This window comes from Anabrus simplex, chromosome 2 (assembly GCF_040414725.1).
Source record: "Anabrus simplex isolate iqAnaSimp1 chromosome 2, ASM4041472v1, whole genome shotgun sequence".
NCBI lineage: Eukaryota > Metazoa > Arthropoda > Insecta > Orthoptera > Tettigoniidae > Anabrus > Anabrus simplex.
The window spans coordinates 827,318,313-827,335,304 of NC_090266.1; positions in this window are offsets into that span (position 1 = coordinate 827,318,313).

Genomic DNA, 16,992 nt, shown 5'->3' on the forward strand with positions numbered 1-16,992 from the left:
GGCGAGGCATTTTCCTGATCTTTTGCACGAGCGACGAACAGTCAATGCTGCTTACTACTGCGAGCTGTTGAACAAGGCGGGGGTTGCATATCACCACAAAAGACAAGACCAGCGGATTCGACAGGTCATCCTCCTCCACGACAATGCGCAGCCCCATACTGCAGCTCTGTCTCAAAGCTACAGGAAATGCAGTGGACTACTCTATCATCCTCCTTACAGCCCGGACTTATCGCCCTACGATTTCCATTTGTTCGGACCACTTAAAGAAGCTCTAGGAGGGCAACAATTTGAAGTTGACGAGTGTGTGGAAGACTTCGTGCGCAACTGCTGGTGGCACGACCCTGTTCTTTTTACGATGAGGGCAGCAAAAAACTGTCATTACGCTGGGACAAATGCATTTCCAAAACCAGGAAACTATGTAGAAAAATAAATTGTAATTGCCTTATGTTTTTCAATAAATGAATTGAAATAAAAAATAAAATCCTGTTTGTATTTGATCCCCCCTCATCCTACTACCAAACATTGCCCACTGGTTGGAGTCTGGATTACAGAACACAAGCATACTGTTTTGAACATTTTGAAAGCAAAAACAATCAATATCCACATACCCATTAAAAGTGTTTAGTATTTAACATCCTTCACACAGCATATTCTATACAGATAGACTATTCTCTCTTTACTGAATAATAAGTCTGTATGTGGAATATCAGTATTAATCATCAAATGTAAATAACAGAAGTATTATTTAACAGTGTGTGCTGAAGCTTCTAGTTTCCCCATATATCTTCAGTTTTGGTACTGACAAAACAATGTGCTAGCTAAGTTTCAATCATGAAAAGAGTGTAAGTTCAGCTTAGCTTAGCCTAAGCTTCTGAATTGGCAGGTGAAAAAGAAAAATAGATGCAAGCCAGCTTGTCTTGCCGTAAGCTGGCTCAGACATGCCAAATACAAACATCTTGAGAAACTGCGCCTTAACATAAAGGGCCGATTGCAGAAACAGTATTTGGACAATGTATACGGTTCAACAACACCTAAGTAAGGCTGCTGCATTGCAAAGACGTTATCACTTAGACACTGTCTAAAACCGAGGTTCAACCGGTCATGTTTAAACACAGCTGAGAACACTGTTTAACCTCAAATTTTAGGAGTGGATAACAATCAGAGGTTATGTACCACGAAACATGACACAAGGGACAGTCCAGTAACTGTCAACGTGACTTCAATTCTTGGCAACCGATATATTTTATTATATTTGCGATAATTTCCCCGGAATTATAGGTCACGCCGACTACATCCATATCAGAATAACTTGTCCCGATCGTCAGAGGGCTGTCACATACATCAAGCAGGAGAGATTCATTTATTACATTTACTGTCAAGTAAGCACGCATAACAGTGACACTAAAACGTAGGTTGTGTTTGTGGGTTTTCTTCGGCAGAAAAACGTCGCGCTAATTCAGGTAAGTTTCTGACAACTATGAGATAGGAAAAGACAAGGACTGGGAAGGAAGAGCTGTGGCCATAATAACAGCCCCAGTATTTGCATGCTCTAAAAATGGGGAAACTACAATCTTTAGGGCTGCCGATGGAGCGGTTTGAATGTATGATATCTAGAATGCAAGCTACATATATATGGCCTGCACAACACTATAGTTCCATCTTCCCATTGCAGAAGCTATTTACATTACACTCACTGTAAAAACACTACAATCAAAGCTACACTTCCTCGTAAGGTAGCGTGTCACTTTAGTGTTTATATTATTATGAGGTTTTATTTCCACGAAATCAATATTCTTATCTGTAGTCAAGTCGTGTTCATGCTTAGCCATATTTGAGTAATGTTTAAGAAGACGACAGCTGACTAACGCTTGACGCGTGCACCGACGGATTTCATTGGTTGTGATAAGCAGTGAGTTTCATGGAAAATACTTCTATTTTCATTTTCGAACCAATATTGAAACTTTAAACGACGTCTAGCTAAATACCGGCTAAATATTGTTTATGTAAAGGAAGATCGTGTTCGACTTAGACGTTGTTTAGGTAAACTTTGTCTAATGCTTAAAACGAGTCATTGTTTCTGCAATCGGCCCAAACAGTCTATCTTGAGAAATTGGCCCCTTAACAAACAGTCTGCTTTAAAACATCAGAGAGAAATTAGGAGAGCCATCTTTTATCCTGCAGATATTATATTAAACTTTTCTCCAAAATCTCAGAATTGATAATCATGTATTTTCCACTCTCTCATTTACACAAGGGATTCAACAGAATACCAACTGTTTTTGTAGGGGAGAAGTACGGTAGGATATTTGAATCTCCTTGTAAGATTACATAGGGCATGGGAAGCAGGTTGAGTAAGATTTATATATTTCAGACGCAGTCCTGGACTGAAGTCTATTTCCACTTCAACATAAAATTATGAAATGATATGATTATTACAATGAAATTAACATCCTTAAGTTTAATTATATATACATGTTGCTTTACCAGCTTATTTATCACAAATAGGAGAGCGCATAGTTGTTTCAGTATGGGTTTGAAGTGAGGTGATACAAAATTACATAGTCAAATTACAAAACTTTGTCCTACTTTTCTGAGATTATAATAAACAGCAAATCACAACTTATTTACCAGTCCTCATTTCTCAATTGAAAATTGTGTTATGAAGTAACAGAGATATCATATGGTAAACGAAAATTGGACAGAACATACAAATACCCAGAAACACACCAAAGTTGTGAAAGTTTTCTTCCTATCACTGAACCATGTCAATTTTACTATCTTTTGATTCTAGTACAAATGCAATGTATATTGTAGTTAGTGCAACTGAAATTTTAAAACAGTTTCCTACATGGTGGCATCAAAGTTAATATCTTGAAGACTAAGCAAATAATAGCACCAGTTGTAATAGAGGCCAGACATGAAGATTTGATAAAAATGAAAATACTCTTGAACTTCTATAACAAGAAAAGTACTTAGCTACAATAAAATATGAGGAAGGTTCATGGTATATTTGACTGTAAAGTAAGCTGTACAATATGAGTTCACAATTATCTCCAGATATAAGGAGGGACATTATTTGTTAATTATTTCTGACACATGTAATCTAACCATACAGCAACTGTAAGGTAATAAATAATAATAATAATAATAATAATAATAATAATAATAATAATAATAATAATAATAATAATAATAATAATACCGGAGGTACACACGCCCTGTACATTTAAATGAAGCGCCTCGGAGAATGTCACCTAAAATTTAAAACTCGCAACAACTAGTGCAAGAAGTTTGATCATTTCCCTACAGATGTCTCTACAATAAACTTATGTTATGCCCTCTGGTGTGAAGATTGACTATTAAAATTGTAAAGTAATTTTGTACTCTAAGGTTTCCTAAACTGAATTGATTATTCTTTGTTTCTGGTGTGTTAAAGTTTAAAACACTTCTAACTCTTCCCACCAACATAAGATGTTGGCCAACAGAAAATTTTGTATATTTTTCATCCAATCAACACTGTCTGGTATTTACTTAATTACCCAATAAGAATTGGGAGGGAGTGTTGGGCCTTAGCCTTAAGTTTTCTGGAACTTTCCCTTCGGGTATAAAAGCTGGCACATTTTCGGGCCAGGTTGTCTTATTGATCATTCCAGTCTACAGAGTGTGTGTTTATAGAGGAGGCGGAGACACCTTGTCCATCTTTGAGAAGTCCACTAGCTCAAGGTGATGGCAGTTCTGGTAAGTGATAGTCTTTGAAATATGGCTTGAGGGGAAGGTTTCCAACCTTTAATAATGTAATTTAAATTTTGTGAAATATAAATTTCAAACTTTAAATGTAAATTTCAAACAACCCGAAGGAACTCTAGCAAAATCAGGGAATAGAGAGTACGCTACACTCTCGTGTTCCCTATCAACTTGATTTTGAGGCAACTATGATTTTGTAACCTTTTTCAGTTTGTAATCTGTGTAACTTAAATATTTTCTCCATCTAGTCACCTCAGTAGCCTCTAACTTCGGGCCAGAAGCCCAAATAGGGTTTTAAGCTTTTCATTTCAATTTTCAAGGAGCACAAGTGTCTGCCTCCCTATGATTTTGATTTTTGGGCCAGTAACTTTAACCTGTTATTTTTCACAAAGGCCTAGTAGAATGGGTACTCGATACCCCTGTTAAACTCTTTCTTTTCATGTAAAGATGTTAGACTGTTGAGTTCTAAAATAGTGAATAATGTTCTACTTTGTAAACCAGGGCCTCTCAGGGTGCATGTACCAGTGCACTGCGCGGTGCAAAAGACGACTTCGCTTGGTTGACCAGAGTGCAGACCCGCACTCCTCGATTTGGAGCAATAGCGCTGTCTCTCTTTCCCCATGCTTGTCTCACTCGCTCCACCTGTTTCCCTCTTCCTCACTTGCTCCGTAGCGCTCCAAATCCGAGCTGAGTTTAGCAGAGTCGCCCCGAGATGACACGCTGGCCCGAGCCGAGCCGAGGGGGACTGATGCACTGTGCACAGGACCTCTGTGCCTCAGTTCGCACGCGTGAGATTTTGGGAGTTTGAGAGGCCCTGTTGTAAACTGTAGGTTGTGCCTTTGATAGGCCTGGACATTTCTGGAAATAGGTTCCTAAACCTAAATTTTATAGAGCAAAGGCGCTCTTTCTATTAATGTAAAGGTTGAATGGTGCCTTTGGAAGGCTGTAATGGTGTAATGTTTCGAGAGTAGTCTCCTACATAAGTTTCCAGGAGCAAATGTGCTCTTGTCATTTATTATATTACTTCTATATTTCATTGTTGTACCTGAAATCTCATTTTTGCGAGATGTTTGTTAAATTTTAACATCTCAAAAGAAACCAAAAGATAGCAGAGAAAGAAATATAGCTCTAATTTTAAAGTTTTAAATTAATCTTCCGACTGTCATATATCGACCAATTCATGCCTGCACCTTCTTTCACCTCTGTCCACCACGGAATCCCCGTAACAATAATAATAATCATACATTTGACACCCATTTAACAACTAATGACTGTACGAGACACTAGACTACCAGAATCTCGCCCTGAAAGGTGACTTAACCCTTACCCATCAATGACTAAGTTGGACATCAAATGTCAACAAATGTACAGAAGCAGACTTGGTGCATAAAAGACCCTGGTATCCGATTCTTTGATGGTTGATGTTAATATTCAACACAGTCTCCTGTGCAACTAGAAAATTTCCTTAGAGATTTCTCTGGAGCAGTTACAAAAAACTGAAGGCAAGTTCAATATTTGTAACTGTAAAATTACAATCTGAACTTCTATCCTTACAAATGAGGGAAATTACACAAAATATACAAAAGAGAACAGCAACATTTTCTCAACTTAAAATATTTTCTTGTTTGGAGAGTAGTTAATGTGCTTAGATCTATTAGAAACAGAACTCTACCATTATGATTCACTGTATTTTCTTCTACTTTCTTGGCCGTACCTTTACCCATACCCATAGCCCTGAGCTCATTAAGGGTCGGCTCATCTGACTCCGAAAGTACGTCTGATGTTCCTGCACTAGATCTAGCAACACTTCGGTTTTCCTTAAAGCAGTTCACTTTCATGCTGTATTAGGACACCCTTTTCCTCTCTCAGGCTCTTTGATGGCAAAAGCTTGCTGCACTAGGTGTTCATCACGTCTCCTTACGTGACTGTACAGGGGAGCTGTTTTTCCCCCCATTCGTCACTGATGGACATAATTTGAAAACATCCTCACACATGTTCACTGCGCACTTTTTGTCATGCACAGTGATGTCTGACGACCATTGCAGCTTTCGAATCTCTGCGTTATGCATTCGAAGATCAGGCTGGTTCTGCTTTGCCCAACATTTGGAGCCATACATGAGGACAGGCTGGATAGTACACGTTGCTCTTCAATTTGACTGGCATCCACTTATCAAGCAGAACACCAAGACGTCCATTTCGTCCAACAAGCACCGATCCAGTGCTTGACATCTGCGTCAATGTGATGACTGATTCAAGATATCTGAACCTCTTCGGTCATCATTATCAGTTCTCCAGCAAGGAAACAGTGTTGTGCGGGCCCGCTTGCCTGGGCTGCATGAAGTTGAAGAACATGTACTCAGTCTTCTTGCAACTTATTCTGAATCCATTTGCCTCTAGCATTGCTCGGCATCATTCCAAGACAATCTCCTGACGTGACTTGCCAACCAAAACAATATAATTTCTATAAAGTACGAATCACGGGAGGATTGTCATTAACTGCACCGTCAGGTAGGTGATGACAATGTTGAACAGTGCCGGGCTCAGTGCTGACCCCTGATGTACACAGACATCAACAATAAAACTCTCCAAAACACATGCAGTGGTTTTCATCCTTAGTATATGGATGTAGGAATGTGTCTTGGATCATCTTCACATACACCTCAGGAAGTGTTTGATGTTGCAGTGCTGCCCAGACAATATCTCTCGGAACATGATCAAAGGGTTTCTCTAGAACGATGAATACCACATGCAGGTCTTTACGTAGTTCATGGTGCTTCTCAATCAAGATCTGAATCGTGTCACTCGTCAACATATCAGACGTGAAATCACACAGCTTCCGGCGTGGATGTTAATCAAACCCTTGATGCAGGGGCGAAAAAAATTTTCCAAAGAGACCGAGAGTGAGTGAGTGAGCGAGCGAGTATCTGCTGCACACCCTCTGGTATCTCCAAGTCTTCAGAGAGGCCTTGCTGCACTTCATTTAGCTATTGCCAAGCCTTTCTTGGTCTGCTTTATAATGGCCTTATATTCTGCCTTTAGGTCTTGTCCATTCCAGTTGCCCTCTTTTCACCATGGTTTAAATGCAGTCTCTTTTCCTCCTTAGTGCATCAACGTTAATTTCAACTACTAGGTTTCCTTGTCTATTTTCAGTCTGCTGTTAGAAACTCCAAGATGATGCCTTGCCCTTCTGGTACAGTACTTCTGGAATTTCTCCCATATTTGATCTGGTGTGTCGTCATCCTCTTGCATGTCCTGGACCATATAAGCCCCAATACAGTCGAGGGGCTGAGCTATCTATCTCCCAGTTTAAACACGTTATTCGTAGTTGGCGTGACTGTTGTTTAAGACTCTGTAGTTGGTTTTCACTGATCAAAAGCTTATGCTGAGATGTCGGAGGCTCTCCTGTGATGACCCTGCAGTTAAATTATTTTAGCAGATTGCCGATGCATAAAATGTAGTCAATCTGTGTACATACGACTCTCTCCACCACTCTGTCTTATAACACCTTGTACGTGATAAGGTGTTTGCTTCTGGAAGTTTACTACAGCCAGATTGAATGCTGAGGCAAAGCGGAGAATTTCTTCACCCCGGCTGTTCCTCGTGCTGTAACGAGAGCCTCTGTGATATTCTGAATTACAGTATATAATGCATTTGTTAAAAAAATTTTAAAAATAAAAAAAATAAAATAGTTACAGCCCTACGTAATGGCCAAGAGCTCTTGTGTGAACTCAAGAAATGAAATATTCCAGGTTAACCTTCAACAACCTTCAAATGAAAGTCAACTTGCTAGATCAGAAAATAGTTTCCTTGACAAACATGAATCTGATTCACTTCAAATTATTTTCCTGTCTGAAATAGTCATTAACGTAAAATTCAAAATAAAATTATTTTGCTGAGAAAGCATAAATATACTATCCAATACTGGACACACTGCACCGAGACCGTTCATTTAACGCAGGGCCTTTCAAACGCTCAAAATCTCACGCGTGCATATCAAGGCGCAAAGACTCCGTGCACTGTGCATCGTTCCGACTCGACTCAGATGGTGTAGTGCTCTGAGAGCGACGAAGCGTTCGGTGAGACTGATTGTTTATCAGTCAAATAGATAAGCGCAAGACAACAACATAATAATGGAGCAACCTGTTTCAAAGAAAGCAAAGACTTCCGAAAGTCCATTTCAATCAAAATGGGAACTTTCGTATTTCTTTGTCAGTCGTGACGATAAAGCCAAATGCTTAATCCGTGGGACAATAATTATGTGATAAGTTAATCTAAAAGATTAATTTTCCAATACAAAAGCTTTGCTCAAATTCTACGAGAACTTTTCGAAGGAAGATTTTCCTAAGCTGCATTGAGAAGCAGCTAAGATTATTTCTGTTTGGTTCCACAGGCATATGTGAAAGGTATTTTTTCCTGCTTTGACTTGTACGAAAACTAGATTGCACGTGAGTAGGCCTATTTCTGATTGTAATTTAAAGAAGGCTCTCAAATTGCTGTCGGCCGGCCCCTTGTTGCAGGCATAACTGCTATCATTGCAAAGATAAAGGAAAAGAAGAGCTAGAGAAGATAAATTGTCTGCTCAAACCAAATTGAAAGAAGTGTGTTTTAACACCGGTAACGTTGCCCCATACAACAGTGTCACTGCTCACTGCACATAAACATTTCGCAGTGAGCGGAGGATCAGCGGGGAAGGTGGAGAAGGCGAAGACTGGCCGAACGGGCGAGACAGGTGTAGGGGAAGTGGAGTGGGGGTTTGCACTCTGGTCAACCTAGTGAAGTCGTCTCCTGCACCTTGCGCCTGTGCACTGCACAGCGCATGCACCCTGAGAGGCCCTGTTTTAAGGAGTTCATTTGAGGTAGGACTCTTCTCCTCAGTCTGGGTTAAGAAACTGCTTTACCAACAATTCTGCCATGGGCAGGGGTAAACCCATATCTTCTAGTACTAGAAGCAGATTAAATTATTCACTAATCAGACACCCTTTAAGGAAGCTGTATCAATTTTAATTACAATTACAGGGGAATTTTCTTCACTGAAGTACATGTTTACTGCAACAGATTTTGTTCATCTGATTAAAAATTAGTACTATTGGATAGAAAAAGTAGCAGGCATTGTAAAGCAACATTCTCTCTAAATTACAAATCTTTTCTGCATTTCAACATAATTCCCTTCATATTTTTGAACTGTGCAAGTTTATAACTTTAGAAATACAAACAGAAGATTATGAAACAATTTTTTCCTGTTCTTAAGTGAAACTTAGACTGACGAGACATTCCAAACTATTACAGAAGAAAGAACAAACTTGGAGCAGAAATCATTAGATACGTGTAGTCAGTGAAATAAAATATAGAAATGTACATGGAATGGTGTTAAGGCAGCAAGGATAGATTCTGTCCATTCATCTGTGCATCTTATACTCATTACTAACTTATCAAGGTCCTCAGTCAAGGAAGCCAGGAGTTAACTTTGAATGGAGTGGCCAGATCCTTTTCACTCCTCCAGACCTTCACCAATAACCTTGGTACATAAGATAATTTGTCAACAATGTTTATCACTGCATGACAAATGCAAGACAAGACATCTGAAAATATTAATAAACACTCCTTCCAGGAATGCCAGTTATTCAAATTAGAAAACCTACCACCATAACTGTATTCTCAATTCAGTGCTGACAAGTGAAGTGAATAAGTATCAGTAATTACATGATGGCCAAGCTAAAGATTTCAAGTTCAGGTCAGGAAAATAACTTACATAAGTTTGTTTTTTCTAGACTGTAAGGTTGCTCAATGAAATGGCCTTCTTGTGACTAAATGAAATGTTCTACATTATACCACCACTTTTCAAAAATACACTGGTAGAACATCAATGTAACTATTTACAAACTTATAAATTTATGGATGGACAAACTAAGTTTAGAAGTATGCATTAGTGATTTTTTTTAAACACAAGTTAGAAGATACAACACCAAGACACTGTTTAATGACTAAGGTTCAGTGAAAAGAATACGACATCTCAATGTGAGACTTTCAAAGTTTCATGAATTCCATCACTCCATAAATTTAATGTATGAAATGCATGACACCACCTACTACACACATAGTTGAAGACCATCAGTAAACAAGAATGTATGGTTATCTATGATTAACCCACTTCTTATGAAGCAAAGTTATTAAATAAAATTACAGACATCTGTAGCACATGGTCAGCACAGTGAGTGAATGGGGTGCTTAAATACTAAACAGAAAACTGCTTCATTGGAAGAAAAGAAAGAAGCTGGTTAATAGATTACATATAACAGGTTAGTATACAATAAAGTACAGTACTTTTAATGTAACAAAAACACCAGCACACACATGAATGACATTAAATGAAAAGGAAAAACAGACATGAAAAATAACAGCAGCACAGACAAGATGTTCGATCAAAGACCTACGTCCAAGGCTAAGCAGGGACGACTAATTCAGGAAGTCGATCAAAAATTTTGCAAGACAATGCATGCTCTCAAATTACAAACTTGGTCCTGAGATCAACAACAGTGTTACTGCTATCAACATTTGCCATATACAGTAACTTTCATGGCCATGTTGACCATTTGGTGTGGCAATGAGCGGAGTTGCTGCTCTACTGACCGCCATACCATACCAAATGGGTGAAACGACTGTGATAGGCACTGTCAAGGCACAATAGGATTCCCATCCATCCCATACAGTGGACGCCCTCTTACCCAGCCTGCTCCGTTAATCATATGGCCAGTTAAATTGTCAATATGGAAATAAATGGCCTATCCAGTAATTTATAGTACTATACCACACTTCAATATCAACCCAGTATTTGGAGTCCCTTTATGACAATCTTGTACAAACCCAAAAATATTACTGATAATTCATTTGCCAACTTCCTTAAAGTACGCAAAGTAGAAAGTTTTTTTTTTCTTCTCTGATTACACACAAGTACAATAGTCCTGCCAAGATTTTAGCTTGAATTGCCCGTCATTTACTTTATTTCCCCCCAACTCCGAATTCATTACAAAATAACTGCACAGATTCAACTTAATCAAAACATTCTAGAGCACTAAGTTCCTGCTGGATAGTTACAACATTTTTCTTTTTCTAGAACTCATTTTACAGCCACCAAAGTAGTACATCTACTTACTGCATTGAATACATCAACAAACCAACTAAAAACAGTGTCCACCATTGTTAATGATAAGCAATATGAAACAAATTGGGTCTTGTCTACGAGCAGGGCCAAGGATCATTTTAGGTGGGAAGCAGCGCAGGTGCTAGGGATTGCAGGAAAACAGAAGACATTGTTTTCACCAGGTCAGCCTGTTAATGTGACTGCCAGTGAAGAAAGCACCCACAGTCACTTAAAAATCCCGCATCTGTAGGTAAAAACTCCTTAAAAATAATCTACCCACACCAGCACTCACTGCAATTTAAATATCCAGCATCTGTAGTTAACAGCTATTTGGAAGTAATCTAGCCACACCATGAGTTATGTAATTGAAATTAAGGTCATAGATTCCCAAAATTTTCAAGCAAAGCCACTGCCAAATTTCATAATTTCATTTTTATAAATCTATATGAAAAAGAGTTTTGTTTGCACTGTGGTCAGATTTTTTCTAAAATTTAAAAATCAGTATGGTATGCTGGTCATGTTCAGAATACGAACTAAAATGTAATTTTAAATTTCCATTATGGTCCATATGCATACAAGCTCATCACGAGAAAACGACTGAACAGAACCTGATGAAAATTGGTATTTAAAGTCAGCGGAGAATGCACTACAATCTAGATTAAATAAATCATTTTACTAATGCCGAGTGAAATGTAAGTGTAAGGAAAGTTCTAAAATTTGAAGTATCTATATTAATATGCATCCTATCGATAAATGGTACACATGTCATAGAAAATAAAATTTTCATCTTATGTGCTGCACTAATTGATTTTGCCAAGAATAATAACTGAAATATTTAGATTACTTTCTTGCCGTTGTTCATGTTAATCTTACCAAAGAGTCCTTTGTAACAAAGGTGAAATAGTAAACTTCGATCTTCAATGCCTCTAAGATTTTTATTGTAGTAGAAAAGTTACAAGTCCCATAGTTAAATGTATTGCCCAGCCCAAAGCAGACCATGTGTAGATGTGTAAATGACTCACTGAATGTCTAGCTAGGAGGAGCTGATGACACGAGAGACTTCTATCCGACACTGGCGGTGTCAGTTATAAAACGCGAGATGAAAGTGCACAAAGAGCAAGCTTCACTGAAGAAATTCTATTTATGGCTGTCAATTGAGAGGCTTTCTTTCACAACCAACAACCTTGTGGCCAGGGAGAAGAGAATTCAATGAGGCAGCCCACCATGGAGAATTGGAAATTAAACATTACAGGTCTCTGGTGACAATATTACCATTTCTGCACAAATACCTCTCAATTTCAAGATAACTCAGTTGCCAATGATTTGTAAGACATTTACTACACCCATGGTGCTCAAAACGCGTAGCTTTCTAGACAAGCTATTCTGACTCCAAAATATGAAAGGACTGAAAGAAATTAATGAGAAAAACCTGTGCAATTTTTGGGTAAAGAAAGAAAATGTGTAACAATTAACTCTATTGTGAACAATAATGATGCACCTCATCATTCAAATTTCTCAATTATATTTCAGTACCTGGCCTGCCAGCACACGAGATCAGTGCCAATAATGTGGGGACCTAAATGCACCATAATTATGCAATGGTACTCATCAATGAGTAAGGATATTACACGGGAATAACATTGAGGCTGACATTCTAACAGGTAACAGAAGGGATCGAACAGTATTTCTGTACATTGCTTTCTCTCAAGTCAGGTCTTTTTCTTATAAATGTGTTATATGGTGATACCCAAAAATTTTATAATGAGGCTGTCCAGAGGGAGGATATTTCTGATGATAATGCTTGTTGTTTAAAAGGGCCTAACATCTAGGTCATAGGCCCCTTATGGTACGAAATGAGACGAAAAGTAATGACAATTTGAAAGTCCAAAGTCATCCACTGACCAGAATTCAAAACATGATGGCGAAGAATGAATGGACGGATATGAATTTAAAACAATCGGTGGATCCAACCCACAATGCCCCACGTTCCCAGAAATTAGCGTTAAACAATAGTATTACTGACCAAGGGACTGCTTCTAAAGCACAACACTGAATCGATGATGCTTGTAGTCTAAAGGTGTCCAAAACCTAGGTCATCTGCCCCTCATAATGGTACTTATCACTAGGAAAGGAGAACCATGGTAGTTGTCATGTTGCGGTACTAATCAAAAGTAGTGTAGATTCGCGGTATTCAACACATTATGGTACTACTCACAGGTAATGTAATGCGCACATGTAACAGACCTATGGCGCTCCTCATATTGCGGCGCCATTTACAGGCAACGCAAACCTATGGTGTTCCTCACATAGGTGTACTAATCACAGGGACTCATTCTATCCCATGGTGTTCCTCACATAGTGGGTACTAATCATAGGCAAAGGACAGACCCATGGCATCGCTCACATAGTGCTACTAATCACAGGTACTGTAAAACCCAGCCGGAAGCACACACTGTCGCTACTAATCACAAACCTATTGTGTACCTAACATAGTGGTACTATGCGCAAGTAAAAGAAGCGACCCATGCTGTTTCCTGCGTGATGGTACTAATTACAAGTACAGTAGTCTCGTGGTTCTAATTCGATCATCCCTGGGTCGACCCTTTTAGTCGCCTCTTACGACAGGCTGGGGATACCGTGGGTGTATTCTTTGTTTGCGTCCCCCACCCACAGGGTTTGGAGGATATTCCTTCCACTAACAGAATGATTACCTTTAAGCCATCTAGTAGTAACCACAACGTACAGTATACACTGCTGTCTTCAAACAGACTGGCCCTCTCCTCGTTAATCCCAGTTCTTAGAACTCTCTTCTGCTTCCCAAAATTTCGTATGCTCTTGTAACATCTCTGATAAAAACAATTCATCACTCTTAAAGTACTTCCTACACAACTGAGCAGATGGAAAAAAAAAAAAAAAAACCACGGAGGCTATTAACTGTAGACTTACTTGTTTACATATGGAGTGGAACTGTACCTAGTTGAAAAATGAACTGTTTTATGGCACTAGCAAGTATACACACCTACTTCTTTTTTTACAAGTTGCTTTATGTCACACTGACACAGGTAGGTCTTATGGAGACTAAGGAAGCATCTGTGGGAAACCAACGAAAACCATCTTCAGGGCTGCCGATAGTGGGGTTCGAACCCACTACCTCCCGAATGCTTGATGATGATGATGATGCTGCTTGTTGTTGTTTAAAGGGGCCCAACATCTAGGTTATCGGCCCCTAATGGTACGAAATGAGACAAAATGTTACGACAATTTAAAAACCCATAATCCTCCACTGACCAGAATTCGAAAACGGGAGGACGAAGAATGAATAGATGGATATGAAGGTAAAACAATCAGTGGATCCGACCTGCAATGCCCCAACATTCCCAGAAACTAGTGTTAAACAATAGTATTGCTGACCAAGGGACTGCTTCTAAAGCACAATACTGAATCGATGATGCTTGTAATCAAAATGGGTCCAAAATCCAGGTCATCAGCCCCTCATAATGGTACTTATCACTAGGAAAATAGAACCATGTTGTATGTCATGCTGCAGTACTAATCAAAAGTAGCGTAGACTCGCGGTATTCCACACATTAAGGTACTACTCACAGGTAATAAAATTCACACATGTAACACAGATCTATGGTGTTTTGCACACTGCGGTGCTATTTACAGGCAACGCAAACCCATGGCGTTCCTCACATAAGTGAACCAACCACAGGGACCCGCACTATCCCGTGGTGTTCTCACATAGTGGGTACTAAGCATAACCTCCCGAATGCAAGCTCAGAGCTGCGTGCCCCTAACCGCACGGCCAACTCGCTCGGTTATACACACCTAGTCTAGATGCAAACTGCTTTCTTTGTCATGCCGCTGATTCTAGTCCTGAAATACAGGGAAAATAATGACTAGGTACAGAATATTCTGATAGCAATTACACTTTTTGATGTAATGAAGGAAATACCAGAGTAGTTCCACATCAATTATTACCTCTGATATGCTTCTGAGACAGAATTGTAAATGAAGGGAAATATTTACAGTATCCGTCATCACTAAGGGGCAGATGTTGATGACCTAAAAAAATCAATGAAAATGATCAATTAAATGCCCTTGAATTAATGGAAAGTGCTATAAAATAAGTAAAATGTGACTATAAAAGCCTTTACATATAACTGTCAAAATGACCGATACTACCTCTGACAGTTATGTGGACCAGAAAACTCCTTGTGAGTATTGTGCTAAACAGTACAAAGGACTTAAAATTCATATTATCAAAGCCCATCCAGGAGAATATCATGAATCCCTTGTAAATACGACCTCTTTGACTCCAACATCCGACCCAAATGTAGGGTTGGAAGATGTCGACTTATCTTCATCATCGCCCCATTTACAAGAACCGGATGAACGCGGAGATGTAAATAATACATATGAGGGGGAAACGAGGAGAGGAACTTCTGTACACTCAAGGTGCACACCTCCCGATCACAGCGTGACATCAAGCACGCACGTGTCTTACGCAACCGAAGAACATTCGATGTTAACACCTAACGAACGCCTCGATACCCAGACAATCGGGAACGCAAATTCAAATGAAAACAAAAAAATTCACAAGAGCCTCGGGAAGTCAAATGTCAATACTGTAGCCAGTATTTTCGTGGTGAGAGGGGCGAATCCATCCATATTGGTCGCTCTCATCCTGATTGACATCGCGAAAGATTGCTTCAAAATCACACAACTAAAATATCCCAAACAGATATATCCGGTTCAGTCCCTAGCGAGGATCTCAATCCTAGCGACGACGGGGGTATATCAGATAATTCATCTCTAAAGTACAAACAAGAAATCCGCGTTTGAAAATCAAAATTTGAACAATTCAACGACGATCATGGCTATAATAAATTGGTTCAAGATTTCGCATCATTCCTATTCACATCTATTAACCTCCTGCGTGGTCCCAAACACCCAGCAAGCAAATTTTATGAGGCTAGGAAGAAACGCCGTCTAGCTCCTAACAAAAAACACCATAGTCGCTCGTCAAATCCACAGCGTGCAGACAGACGTGCCCGCGAAAAAAGGCGAAACAAATATAATTATGAACTGACCCAATACCAGTTCTACAATCAGAGACGGAAGGCAGCGAGGCGGGTGTTGGAAAACAAGTCTGAGGTATGTACAATCAACCTTGAAAACATCCATAGCTCCTTTTCCGATACCTTTTCCCACGAAAGGGAAACCTACCCTTCTAAAATCACTAGGGCAGAGCGTGTGGAAATCAACGAAACATTCGCGCCCACTGTGTCGAAGGAGGAAATTACCGCTGCCGTCCATCATATCGCGGTGGATACCGCACCGGGCCCAGATCGCGTTTTGATGAGAGCCCTTAAAGATGATGACATACAGGCCATCATTGCAAAAATAGCAACCAGAATGCTACAAACCGGCGAAATCCCTGAATGTCTGTGGAATGCAGGTACAATTTTGTTATATAAGAAAGGCGATCTGAAGGCAGTGTCGAACTGGCGACCCATCACTATCTGTTCAGTCATTAGGAGAGTAATAGAAAGAGTATTCGACAGTCGCCTACGTGAGTACACCGACTATAATGAACACCAGCGAGGATTCTGTTCAACTCCAGGCACCATTATAAACACTTCCATTCTCGGCGCATTGTTAAAATCTGCTAAACAGAGTAAAGAAGACATCACGGTAATTTTTTTTGGACATTCAAAAGGCATTTGACAATATCGGCCACAGCCACCTTCTGAAAACTCTGCAGTCCGAAGGAATACCCTCAAAACTGGGGGACGTACTTTCCAACCTTCAGACTGGGAACGTCACTCAAATCGAAACGCAGAAGGGTAGAACAAAACCTATACTCACAAAGAGAGGTGTGATGCAGGGATCTCCATTATCACCAGCCCCCTACAACCTAGCCGTAGATCATATCTTAGATGAGCTAAGCGAAGATAGTCTCTTGCGGCACTACGGGGCATCTCTGTCACCCGAACTACCACCTATAACCGTAACGGGCTTTGCCGACGACACCGTCATCATCGGGAAGAACAAAGGAGCCGCCTTAGAGCTTACTCGACTAGCCCGCAGGAGGTTCGCAGAAA